The sequence below is a fragment of the Mesocricetus auratus genome, unplaced genomic scaffold (assembly GCF_017639785.1).
Source record: "Mesocricetus auratus isolate SY011 unplaced genomic scaffold, BCM_Maur_2.0 contig_5776_pilon_obj, whole genome shotgun sequence".
Classification (NCBI taxonomy): Eukaryota; Metazoa; Chordata; class Mammalia; order Rodentia; family Cricetidae; genus Mesocricetus; species Mesocricetus auratus.
In genome coordinates this window covers 1-13,116 of record NW_024429749.1, presented here as the reverse complement: position 1 = coordinate 13,116, position 13,116 = coordinate 1, and the positions used below count along the sequence as shown (strand labels likewise).

The 13,116-nt window shown below is 41.1% G+C and overlaps 1 long non-coding RNA gene across 1 annotated transcript; it reads right to left on the bottom strand.

The window, feature by feature from the left end:
* Positions 1–5,324: 5,324 nt before the first annotated feature.
* LOC121138006 lies at positions 5,325–9,609 on the bottom strand. Its single transcript, XR_005875244.1, has 3 exons — positions 8,118–9,609; positions 6,915–6,998; positions 5,325–6,134 (listed from the first exon to the last, which is right to left on the bottom strand). It is a non-coding gene; the product is annotated as an uncharacterized LOC121138006 (long non-coding RNA).
* Between the last annotated feature and the right edge of the window lie 3,507 nt (positions 9,610–13,116).

Below are 13,116 nucleotides of genomic sequence, written 5' to 3'. Positions count from 1 at the left end.
CTGAGGTCTCCCAGAAGACACAAATCCATCACTGTAGCAGTCAGACACAATGCCCTAACCATTAATGTTACATCTTACATGGCCGTGTGTTGGCAAAATTCAAAAACAAATCTTGAAGTATGTAATATCAAAACAGTAAATGCTAGAGAATGTCCCTGAAGAAGTGTGCAGACTACAGCAAGTAAAGCTCTACGAGATCAGAGGCTAGCTTCAGCTGGTCCAACCTCTGATCTGTCCTGGAGACAAGAGCATGGAGGGCTGCTGCAGCAGGAGGGAGGTCTGTTTCCAAGGAGATCAGTGTTGAGCACCCAGGCTCTGGAGCACCTCCAAAGTCCCCATAGGGAGCTCCAGCTGCAGCATAATCAGCCAGACTGGCACTTGACCTCCTCATGTCCACCACTGAAGTCGTCACCTTCAGACATCTCCACTTCCTTACTTAGCTGTCTCACCTTGAGCTCAAACTCTTGGCTGTGAAGTCTATGATCAGGCTGTGTCTCACACATCCCTGTCATTTGAAATGAAGTCATAAACAAGAAAGTCCCAGAGCAGGGCTTCTGCCCTAAAGCTCCGTGGACATCAGTTCTGTGTGCTATTTGTTCTCTCACATGCCAGGACTCCATCATTCCCCTACTCACTTCAAACTGCAAGTCACCCATCAGCTTCCCTGCCTTTCCCAGAATGGAGTCAGTGCTTGGCAGCAGATTGCTTCATTCTCATTCATTCATTCTAAACCTTATTTGCTTCATTACTGGTTGAGGCAGGGGTTCACTGGGTAGCCCCCGGCTGACTTTGAACTTGCAGTCTTCCTGAGTTCTGGGATGACAGAAGTATGCTACTACACCTGGCTCTGGTTGTTTCATGGCTATACAATAAAAGCCAAAGTAGCATGGTTAAGACGCAGACCTCGTGTTACATAGCCCCCCATGGCTAGGCAACCTTATAATGTTCACAAATACTTTATCTCCCAAGTTTCAGCTTGACACACCATCAACCCCTGCATCCTCTTAAGACCTGACTTTGAGCAGAAACCTAACTTACAGATATTTAAAAACAAAATAGAGAACACTCCTCATCTGCCCCCTTCAGGTAAAGATGCATTTAACAACAACTGAGAAAATTGCTGTTTCCAGTTATTGGTGACTTAAAGTCTACCCATCATTGTGAGATTTTGCTTCTGAAAAGAACCTGTGCTATCAGCTAAAATGCGTTTTAATTCTTAAAAAAGTAGGAATGCAACTTTTCAATCCACTTTTAACTCTCCCAAAGAGTTTCAGTGAAATAATGGACTTTTCTGTAAAAATAAAAACATGGTGTTTAAAAAAAAAAGTAGGAGGGAAAGGAAACTGGGATTGGTATGTAAAATAAGATTGTTTTAAAAATACAAAAATAAACACAAAAATATGGCGGCTACTAGTTTAAAAGGATTGAGTGATATCAAGGGAGATGTAAAGGTGTAATCTCAGCAAAACCTTTTCATAATTTGTGGCTGGAACTAAAAACTCCTAGTCAGAAACCCACTCTCTGTATCAATCTGTCTTGCCTTTAAATGACTCTTATGGATGACAACATTGTGAAGTTAAAAATGCTTACTAGTAATAGGGGAATATGAAAGTATAAAACTCACTGGCAAGAAAATAATAAATTCATAATTCATAATCAAATTCATAATATGCTAATGCTGACAAAAATACTTAAAGTCATAATTTGCTGAGAGTTATAGAATATAAAGAAATATAAATTGTGACAACCAAAAGGTGGTATCAAAACATAGAATATTGGAGTGTGTGCGTGCATGCATGCAGGCTTGCTCGCGCGCGTGTGTGTGTGTGTGTGTGTGTGTGTGTGTGTGTGTGTGTGTAGTTATATGCACATGATTATGCTTCTGGGCACACTGGTATTCATGTTCTGAGATCTGTACTCAGTTCCTCATGTTTGTAACTAGCACTTTACTGACTGGGCCTTCTCCCCAGCTCAAATGCTTATTTTTTTCTTTTTTTTTTCTTTTTTTTTTTGCATTCCAATCTCAGTTCCCTTCCTTTTCTCCTCCCGCCCCTCCCCACTCCCTCCACCACCTTCCGTCTGCTCCTTGGAGAGGGTAAGGCCTCCCCTAGGAAGTCTATTAAGTTTGTCCCATCATCTCATTGAAGCAGGACCAAGACACCTCTCAACCCCCATACCCCTCTGTTTAGACTGGGCATGGTATCTCTCCATATAGAATGGGCTCCACTAAGTCAGTTTGTGCATTAGAGTTAGATCTTGGACCCACTGCCAGTGGCCTCATATATTGTGTCAGCCACACCTCAAATGTGTATTTTTATGTGACATGACTTGTTATCCACTTGTTGGCTTGGTATAATGGTTATTAAATGTTTTATGTAAGCTTCATGGTAACCACAAACGAAAGCCTGTGGGATATTTACAATAGACATGTACTGAAAACATAATGATCTGAACCCGGATTCTGATATTTGAATCACTATTATACCCTGATTTGGAAAAAGAACATGAAGCAATTGGATTACATTGCTTTTACTAAAATAACCGAGTTGGTAATGTTAGCGTTATTATTATTCATTAACAATATTTTGTGGCAGCAGAATATTTTTGTATTAAGGAATACATAAATTTTAAGTCTATAGATAAAATATTTAATCTATCTTTGGTTTGATTTTGTTCTTTCTTTTGCTCTGGGGCCTGAAGTCACAGTTTTGCAGGAAATAGACCAAGTACTCTACCATCCAGCTATGCCTGCTCTCCATCTTTGACTTTGGAAGGGTTCCTTTTCACCTGATTTAAAATGCACATAAATAACAGCACAGTGGTAGGTCTACTTACAAACAATGGCTATAGGTTAGGGCAATATCTTCACTGATAAAGTGTGCAATCAGCTGGGCATTGGTGGTGCATGCCTTTAATCCCAGCACTTGGGAGGCAGAGGCAGGCAGATCTCTGTGAATTTGAGGCTAGCCTGGTCTACAAGAGCTAGTTCCAGGATGGGCTCCAAAGCAATACAGAGAAACCCTGTCTCCAAAAAAAAGTGTGCAATCAAAGGGCTTGGTGGGCATTTCTCTGGAATGATTTTTCTCAAATTATGACTCAGGAAGTAGCCCTAATAGGAGTGTGCACCCGACAGCCCAGGAAAGCTGAGTTTGGGCATGATAAGCTGAGATCTGGAACCTGCCCTTCTAATGGGTAGCCGCTGCTTCCGGTGGCTCAAGGCCTTCCTGTGGAAAAGTACCAGGTGGCAGGCATTAGGTGCAGCTGTGAAATATCTTCAGGCCCGTGCCAGCTGCCTCCTTCGAAACCTACCTTGTTCAAACACATACACACCTGGTTGTCAGTGAAGACAATGTTTCCTGAAAGGTGATTCTGCAACCATCCCACACCCTTTAAAAATACACATTGCCCCAGAAAGGTTTTACTGTCTTTCTAGGGGCTTCAGTATGTGTTAACAGCTCTGGGATCATTAGAGGCTACACACTCATGGAAAGCTTTCAATAAGTTCAATTTTCTTATTAGAGGGGCAGATTTAATAAGGGTATACACGTGCTAAAGTGCACAAGGGGGTCAGAGGACAACTGGTAGGGGCAGTTTCCTCCATATGGATTCTGGGGACTTAACTCATTTCATTAGGCTTGGTAACAAGCCCCTTTATGGGAGGAACAATCTCAACAGCCCTAGATTTTTAAATATATGTAAGTAATCACTATAACTATCAAATGTTTTATGCAAGCTCCATGGTAACCCAAAACAACAATCTATTGGAAACATGTAAGGGACCACAGCTTTAAAGACAAATCTTCCAACAAACACACTGCAGAATACAGAGGTGCCTCTACTGTCTGGGATTTTGAGCACCACAGGATCCAGTGCAACTCTGCGTGGTGTGTGTGTGTGTGTGTGTGTGTGTGTGTGTGTGTGTGTGTGTGTGTATGTGTAGCAGTGTCTTGCCTGTGAGCCTGTGACAGTGGCCACACCCCCTTTGGGCGTGGCTTCAGGGAGATGGAATTGGAAAGAGTGAAGCCTGAGGTGTGGCTTCTGTTGCATGTGCTTTTTCTCTTGGGTCAGTGGATCTGATTGGAAGGGCAGAGAAGTGCTCCCATGGTTTTTTATTATTATCTGGGTAAGTGTTCCCCAATAAACACCAATATATCATTTATCTTGGGTCTAGTGAAATCTTTACACCCTCACATTCATGTGTGTTCTTCATGTGTGTCATGGTTTGTCTCTGAAGGTCAGACTACCTCAGGTGTCCGTCTTTGATTTTCACCTTATCTGAGACAGGGTCTCTCTGTGGTTTTCCTGTGCTCAGGCTGGCTAGTTCACAAACTCCCTGGGATTTTCTTGTCTCTGTCTCCCATCTTACCATAGGAACACTGGGATTACAGATGTGCACTACTGAGCCCAGCCTCATATGGGTTCTAGAAATTGAAATTTGGGTCTTCACACTTGTATGGGCTTTACGTACTGAGCCATCTCCTCATCCCTCCCCCCACAGTGTAGCTTTAACCCCAACATCTGTTCTTCAGCCTTATCATTCAAACCTCGAGGAAACACTTCTATATATTGTTTGCCTTCTACCCTCAAACTCAAGGATGATCACACTCTAACCTTGAAAAGATTTGGGCTTTTCACCCAAGAAGCACCAAGAACATTGGCAACAGAGAAAAGCAACTCAATTGGTGGATAAACCTCTGTGCACAGAACGTATGAACATAGCATAGCCTTGCCTCGTGCAACATGGTTCCCATCCCATTGTCCTTCCAGGGTCCCTAACATCATCTTCTTGCTTTTCAATGCATGGTTCTGGAGGGATGTAGCCCATCTTTACAAGAGTTGTACCTGGCAACAAAAGAACATCAGGGAATATTGAATCTGGGGTTATAACTTAGTCATTAGAGTTCTAGCCTTAAGGCACAAAGTCATGGGAGTGCTTGCTGGCACTGCATAAACCTGGCATGAACATGCCTGTAATCCCAGGACTCATGAACATGCCTGTAATCCCAGGACTCAGAAGGTAAAGGCAGGAGGATCAATGTCATCATCAGCTAGGTTGGGATACATGAGGTCCTCTCCTCCAAAAACATCACAGGTATGTCAATAAGTAGGCATTCATGAGTCTGGTACCAATACTATACACTGAAGCCAACTGCTTTTAAAGCAATAGTATTACAATAATTACATATGTGTAAAATATTTCAAACTTAAATAAAAATAAAAGAAAAACTCAGCATTACTTAAATTATATGATCATTATAATTTCCTTCCCTCTTTTAATTTTTGTGTACCTTTTCACAAATAACATATGTAAAGATAATTCCATCTTAAAATTCTTTCATGTTTATTTTATTGTATATTCCTTGGTGAAAATTGTTTCAGATTTTGAACATTTTTAGTAGATTTACACTTGTTTCTAAACCTTTAAAACACAAATCATGAGAGAATATTGGTTCAGATCACAGAATTAGTGATTTTTGCTGAAAGAGAAAAATATATTTCATGATGTAGATGCACTATGAATTATTATTTGTGTTTTATCTTATTTCTCATATGAAGATTGTATTTGTAATAATAAATTTATTTGTTTTGGAGATTTTTCTCAACAAAAAAATCATAATTTCATATAGATTTTCCCCCACCATAATGCTTCATTAAGACACATGTGTTTAGTAGTATATTAGTTTGATGTATAACTTGTAAATATTAGGCAATGGTGTGTGGGCTTTTCATGGTTTTCTTGTCTTAGGCTCCATAAATTTTAGCTGCAAGTTTGAGAAGTCTATAATAAGAGGAAAAAGACAAAACAAACAAAACAGACAAAACAATGTGAGGAGGACCTCGAAGCTGACAGAACTGCTTATAAACCCAAGTTCTGCTTCAAAACAAGGCCATTTGTGACCAGGCTGTGTCTGCAGGATCTCTGGGGCCATTCCAAGACACATTGTTTTTCATTTTCTGTGGGAAGGACATCCTCCACGTTGCAGGAACCTTGGACTGTTCTGTGATTGACCTGGAGAGTGAGGGCTCGTAAGTAAGATGAAGTGTAGCTCTTTTTACCACAGGGTTGGAGCTGTGCAAAGCTGTCCTGCCACGTGATAAGATTCTCCTTGCTCTTCACCTATGCGAAACATCACCTGTAGAATGAAGAATGAACTATGTTAGTGACTCTCCTGCTATTAAGCACAGAGCCCGAAGACATGCATCTGCCCATTTAGCTGCCCCTAATTGTTTAGCCAAGGTTTGCAGCTTTTTCTCCTACCCCATGTGTTATCAAAGGAGTAATGTAATTGAGTGACAGATACACAACCTCTGAAACTGCCTGATTGGGTCCAAATCCCAGCTCCACTTACTTCTACGGTGGGCAATCCTGTTCCCAGATGTGCTCTTCTACCATATAGGGACTAATGACTTCTTGCCCTAAGTGGCAGGCAGCTGTGGGAATGGTATGAGTTACACCCCTATATACATGTGTGGGTATACAGTCAGTGCTGTATATGTAAAACTGTAAGGTTTTTTGTGTTCCTTTTTATGAAAGTCTGGAAGAAAGGTATCAGGACAAATGTCCTGGGGTGACACCTCTGCAAGTCCAAGAAGAAGTGGAGACATTTGGATATTGAAAGGTTCCCCTTGCCTGGACTTCAGGCCATTTCAACTGCCCATTAATTAGACAAACACCTTTTCTTCCATCCAGAGCTTTCCCTGTGCCTATGACATCACAGCACATTTAAAAATCACCAGTGAAAACAAAAATCCTAAGACGCCTGTGACCTTGCAAACTACTCAGTATCAGCGGCCTGATCTGAGGGACAGTGGCCCAAATACTTGGGAAGCAGCCAGCCGCCCATACGGGGAACAAATGGAGACTTTTCTCCATAAGCACCACCACCATACAGACAGGGTTATGCAAACAACACCTCTCTCCAACTCTGCTATCCCATCCATCCACAGGTATAAGAGGTTTGTACGAGTGAGGGGTGGAGGCAGAGTTTGGCGTAGACCTGGAAAGGAGGAAAAACAGGACCTAAGCTCAGTGCATTTCTTGTTACAATACTTCCCCCACCCCTCTTTTCTTCCTTCAATGGAAGCCCTAAAAATCTCTCTTGAGGGTTTGGGCATAAAACTTGAAAAAGCCTGATGTAAGAAGTGAAAATACTGTTTTTCAATCAGGCTCAAATTTCTGAAATAATGTTCTCTTTTTGCATGTTTTGGGAAGGATGTTGGTAATATTGTTACAAAATCTTTAGCAGACACATAAAGTGGTCATTCTATCATCTTCACGCTCCCCCATGCCTGAGCACAGATGATTTATAGATTGAGCGGATTTAAGCAATCTTTATATCACATACCCTAAACCTTTTGAGATGAGGTTTATTTTTCTGTGCTTTACTAACGGGTTGTAAAGGAGACCAGGGCCATGTCTTTCAAATCAAACGATGTGCTTCTTGGCATGGGGCTTTTCATGCAGGTGCCCAATAAATAGTTATGATTGATTATTTAAAAACAACAAAATATAGTCTATACTTTTGTGGGTGTTTTTCTGTATTGGGACCTGGTGAGTCGATCAGCCAGAAAACAGTAATTCCTAAAAATTAATCACCATCATCCACTTACAAAGATAGCATTAAAACCTAGACACTTGAAGATATATTGAAAACTAAGAGGAGGAAAGAAGGAGGGCAGGAGAGAGGGCTGTAGAGTGGGAAAGAGGGAAGGAAGGACAGACATGGGAAGGATGAACATGGGGAAGGGAGGAGGGACAGGAAAGAGTGAAAGAGGTAAGAAAGTTTGGAGTTTTTAAGACAGTGTAAAGATAACTGGGCTGTTTCTCTATAAGCACACATAGCAAGTCTGAGCAGTGGGTGGGAGGGCAGTTTCCAGTCTCCCTCCCAGCTCTCCTGGTTGTAGCAGCTTTTGTTACCTAAACAGCACTTTTCTTGAGCCCACCTTGGACCACTAAGATCATCTTGGTACAAATATATTATTTAGGGCACTGACTACTGTAAACACAAAGGAAGCCTCAAAGATAGGTAATAAAGTAAGATGTTTATTTGCCTCTTAGTATTTCAAAGTTGAGTGTCAGTGACTATTGCCCTCCTTTGAGCAAACTTCAAACCAACCTGAGCTGGAGAGATGGCTCACCACTTGCTGCTCTTGCAGAAGACACGCGGTTGATTCCCAGCATCCACATGGCAGTCCACAACCATCTCTAACTCTATCTCCAGGGGATCCAATACCATCTTCTGGCCTCTGAGGGCACCAGACATTCACATAAAGTACATGCGTACATCCAGGAATAAAAAAATCACAGACTGTATATTCATACATCCAGGGAAAGCACACACACACACACACACACACACACACACACACACACACACACACACACACACACGCCTGTTTTGGCTCCTGAGAATTGCTTTAACATTTTTACGTAGTTGGAAAAAACTGTATTTGTAGCATGGGAAAATTGCATGAAATTCAATTTTCAGTGTCCATTTAAATAAAAATTGATTGGATTTATTGAAATAGACCAACACTCTTTCAACTTATAGACAAAGAGTAGTCAGTGGTTGCTTTTACACATAATGGCAAAGATGACTAATACAACCCAGTCTATATGACCCCAAGACTGAATATTAACTGTGCTGCAATTTACAGAAGTTGTCTGAACCCAGTTTCAAGTGGACCAGAAGGCTCTCACCCATGTGTTCCATTTGAAGCTTTGGGCTCCTTTCATCTTTGATAATGCTGTTTGCCAGCTGGAATGGTCATGGTCTGCTATGCACTGGATATTTTCTTCTCAAAAATCATATGTTGAAGCCCAATGCAAGCGAATTTGGAAATATCTTTGTGATAGTTAATATTGGTTGTCAACTTAATAAGACTGAATTGCCTAGAAGACAAGCTTCTGCTTGTTGGGAGAATTTCTTCTATAAAGGACAGGGAGGCTGCACACACAAAATCTCAGCAATACAATTGACTAATTAAGACCCACATAATGATACTACCAGTTGATGTGCCATTGTGAAGAGGGGAAACATTCACAAAGATTCCACACCTAGAGGGAGAGCTGCAGGCTACCAGCTGCTGAGAAAGAAGAATCAGTTTTCTCACAGATGAACCGTAAGCCAGAGCCACCAACAGGATATCCAATATCAAGTTGTTTAGCACTAAACACATATGCATATAAGCAATACTAAATGGAACTAGTAAATTGTGATGTATGTGGTGTGTGTGTGTGTGTGTGTGTGTGTGTGTGTGTTAGAGAGAGAAAAGGAAAAAGAAGAAGGAAGAGAGAGGTCATGATTTGAAATGAAATGATCGAGTAGAGGGAACATAGAAAGAGTTGGAGGGAGCGGAGGTGGGGTGGAAATGGTTAAATACAGTACTCAAATGAAATTCTCAAAACTAAAAAAGTTTAACTTAAATAAAAAATAAGACAAATTCTGTGCAAAGAGCCACGAACCACTGCTGCTCAGTTCACTTTCAACTTTATGTACACCAAGCCCAGCAAACAGTGCTGTTTCCCACCTCGATTGGCATTAACTAGTCATTGTGGTAGGTATTTTCTTTTTCTTCTCTCTGTGTCTCTCTGTGTCTCTCTGTCGCTCTCTCTGTCTCTCTCTCCCTCCCTCCCTCCTCCCTCTCTCCCTCCCTCCCTCTCTTCCTTTTTGTTGTTGTTTTGTTTTCTTTTTCAAAAACAGAATTTCTTTGTGTAGCCCTGGCTGTCCTGGAACTCACTGCTTATCTGGCCTTGAACTCAGAGATCTACTTGCCTCTGCCACCTGAGTGCTGGAATTAAAGGCGTGCTCCACCATGGCCTGGAAAGTGGGTCTTAATCTAGCTACTAGGTTAAGATTCTCGTAGGATTTTTGTGCTATAAGACAAGAAGGACTACTCAACCTCCCCTTTCCTCCATCAACAGAAATGGAAACCACTAGAAGTTTCTAGACCAACTCAGTGGGAGAGGAGTAACCCGGAAACTTCACAGATTGATCCAACTCACACTCACCTCACTGATGGTCTTTTTCAGATATTTTATACATAGATACTGGAGCAACTATAAAATGAACTCAGAGAGCATAGATTGGGGAGTCCTATGAAATCTTGACACATATTAAATTATACACAGAAGAATTAAAATTTAAAATCTGGTTATCTGACATCCATTAGGTTCCATTTTGAGTCTTATTAGGTAGGAGTCAAGTTTTGCTATATTCATTACACTAGATTCTTTCCTTCCTTCCTTCTTTTTCTTCCTTCCTTCCTTCTCCCCCTCCCTCCCTCCCTTTCTCTTTCCTTCTTTCTTCCTTCCTTTATTCCATCCTTCCTGCTTCCCAAGATAGGGTTTGACTACATTGCCCAGCTCTCCATCTCCTAGACTTAAGTAATCCTCCCAACTTTGTTTTTGGCGTAGTCAGGACTATAAGCAGAACCACTTTTGACATAAAGGAAAATTGTTTGGCAAGCTAGAATGGTGTTCTAAAAATAACTTTATTGTTGGAGTGTTTCCAGGTCCCTGAAGAACACCAATATAGCTATGTTCCGTGTGCACAACACAGAAGGCACCTGAGCTGTAGTTCCTTCATACTTTGGTACTGAGGGGCAAGGACTCCTTCAACCACTAGGAAATAGAATGAGACACCCTACTTGGGTCTCAGTTTATTGATTGCTTATTATTTAAATTTTACATATATAGTTATTTTTAATTGCAGTGAAAAAATTGCATTTTTAAAGGGACCGGGCAAATATTATCAAGGAAGTTTATCTTGCCAGGCATTGTGGTACAATGCTATAACCCAGCTCTCAGAAGGATGAAACAGGAGGATCCTGGGTTTGAGGTCAACCTGGGTTACATGGTGAGACTCTGTCTTTAAAATATATTTATTTTTTTTAATTATTGGGACTGGAGAAATGGCTCAGCAGTTAAAAGCTCTTGTTCTGGCCAAAAAACCCAGATTCAATTCCCAGTACATAGATGCAACTAACAAGCATCTATGCGTCTAGACAAGGAACTCAGAGCCCTCTTCCGACCTCATCAGGCACCAGGTGCGTACTTGTACATGCACAAATGTACATGCGGGCAAATCATTCATGGATATAAAATAAATCTAAAATGATAATAATAATAATGAAGTTCTCATCTTGATTAGCTGCTTTGTGTGTGGGGAGGAGCTAATATCCATGGAAAACTAAGCAGGGAGAAGGTGGCAGCTTGCTCAGTGCTTGTACAAACAACCCCATCTTACCCCAGACTGCTCACAAGGCCCAATCACTCCTTGTTACTAAGAAGCTGAGTGTGGGTGCCCCTGGCTTCCAGGAACATGCCACTGAAACTACTGTCCTGCTTCTGAGTTGATAAAAGGCAAGCCCAACCATCTGCATCAGAACCACAGCCAGGAAGCGTGTCAGTGCTGCGTGTCCTGGCATCACAGATGGTATAATACTGAAAGTCTTTAGAGTGCAAAATGCTCTTAAAAATGAAGATTAAATGTATTAGAGCACCCTGGTCATTCTTGCTAGAACAGCCTACACCTGGAACAAGATTTCCCAGAAACAGAAAAGTTACTTCAAATTAGCAGGGAGAAATTACCTATTAAATTCCATGGGCTAATCAGCTACTCAGCTGAAAACTTTTAACTCCCAATTTACGTCTCTATCTCACAAGACAATTAAGTTTCAGAGGAACTGAAGAGCCAAGTGTGGACAAATTTTAATAGTATTAAAAGGAAGTGTAGTGGGGCTGGAGACATGACTCAGTGGTTAGGAGTGCCCATTTCAGAAGAACCTAGTTCAGTCCCCAACACTTATGCTGAGTGACTTCCAGATACAGGGAGTCCTCTGGCTTCCATGGCATCCCACTCATGTGGTATACATTCACTTAGACACACACACACACACAAATAAAATGCATCTTTAAAAATGGGAAATAAAGAAAAAAATTCATCAATAAGAGACAAAACCAAGTGTAACAAAAAGAAAAAAATGACATATATGGGTCACGCTTAAACCTTCCAGAAGATAGAGACAACAAGGGTAAAGGTGGAGCACAGGCCAGCAGGGTATTTATCATATGTAACCCCCACACACACACACATGCACAAATGTACACACACACATGCACACACACAAGCTTTCTCGGTCAGTAAGCCATCTAAAAGCATAAACAAATGTAATTTGATTTAAAAAGTCAAAGAGCTTATCCATTCACAGTGCTGCATATCTGTAATTTTAGAAGTAAGGAGACTGAAGAAGAAGGAGTTTTATGAGTTCAAAGCCAGCTTGGGCCACATAAAATCAAAGCACTTCTAATAACAATAACAAAAAAGAAAGAAAATAAAGGTTCTCAAACAATGAGATACTTTTCACTGTCCAGGCAGATTACAAACACTGAAAAACAAATACTGTATATTATAGGAGGAAAGGGGACCTTGGCGATGTGTGTGTATCATTGGGATGGAGTGAGGTGGGCTTCGAAAAAGACTTAAAATGAAGGAAAATGTGGAAATTTTGGTCAATTTATAATAAAAAAACATGTTTCCTTCAATTCTACTGCGGTGCAACTATCTATAAAAAATGCTTAAATGTGAATAGGAAGACTCATACAGAAGGATGTGTGATGATTTTATAAAAATGAAAACCAGAGCAGAAATGCTTGTGTGGGGATGACTGAATGAATTATTGAGCACTATGCAATAGTGTAAAAGGATTTACAGCTACATAGAGTATATACAAAAGTTCTCCATGACGTCACTTAGTGAAAAAGGCAAGTATTTTAGTTTAATAGCAAGCTTTTTTGTTCAGCATTGGCGTGACAGTGTACGTTCTTGTATACAACATGGTCTCATTTATTTACAGACTGAAAGAAAAACTGTGCTTCTAATCACGTGTGTGATGGCACTGAGAGCGGTCAAAGGGATGTGTGTGCAGTAGAAGGTGGACTTGGGCCATTTGCTGCTCTGAAGAGTTAACTTACAGGAAAGGCTCCGCCCACTCTCCAGATGTTGGTATGCCTGTAGTTACATTGCAAACAAGCCACAGGCTTTGTGGGACACCTTTTAGAGCCCGCTCATATTTCCACCTTTCCCTCACTGGCCTGCTGTCCTAGAGAACCGA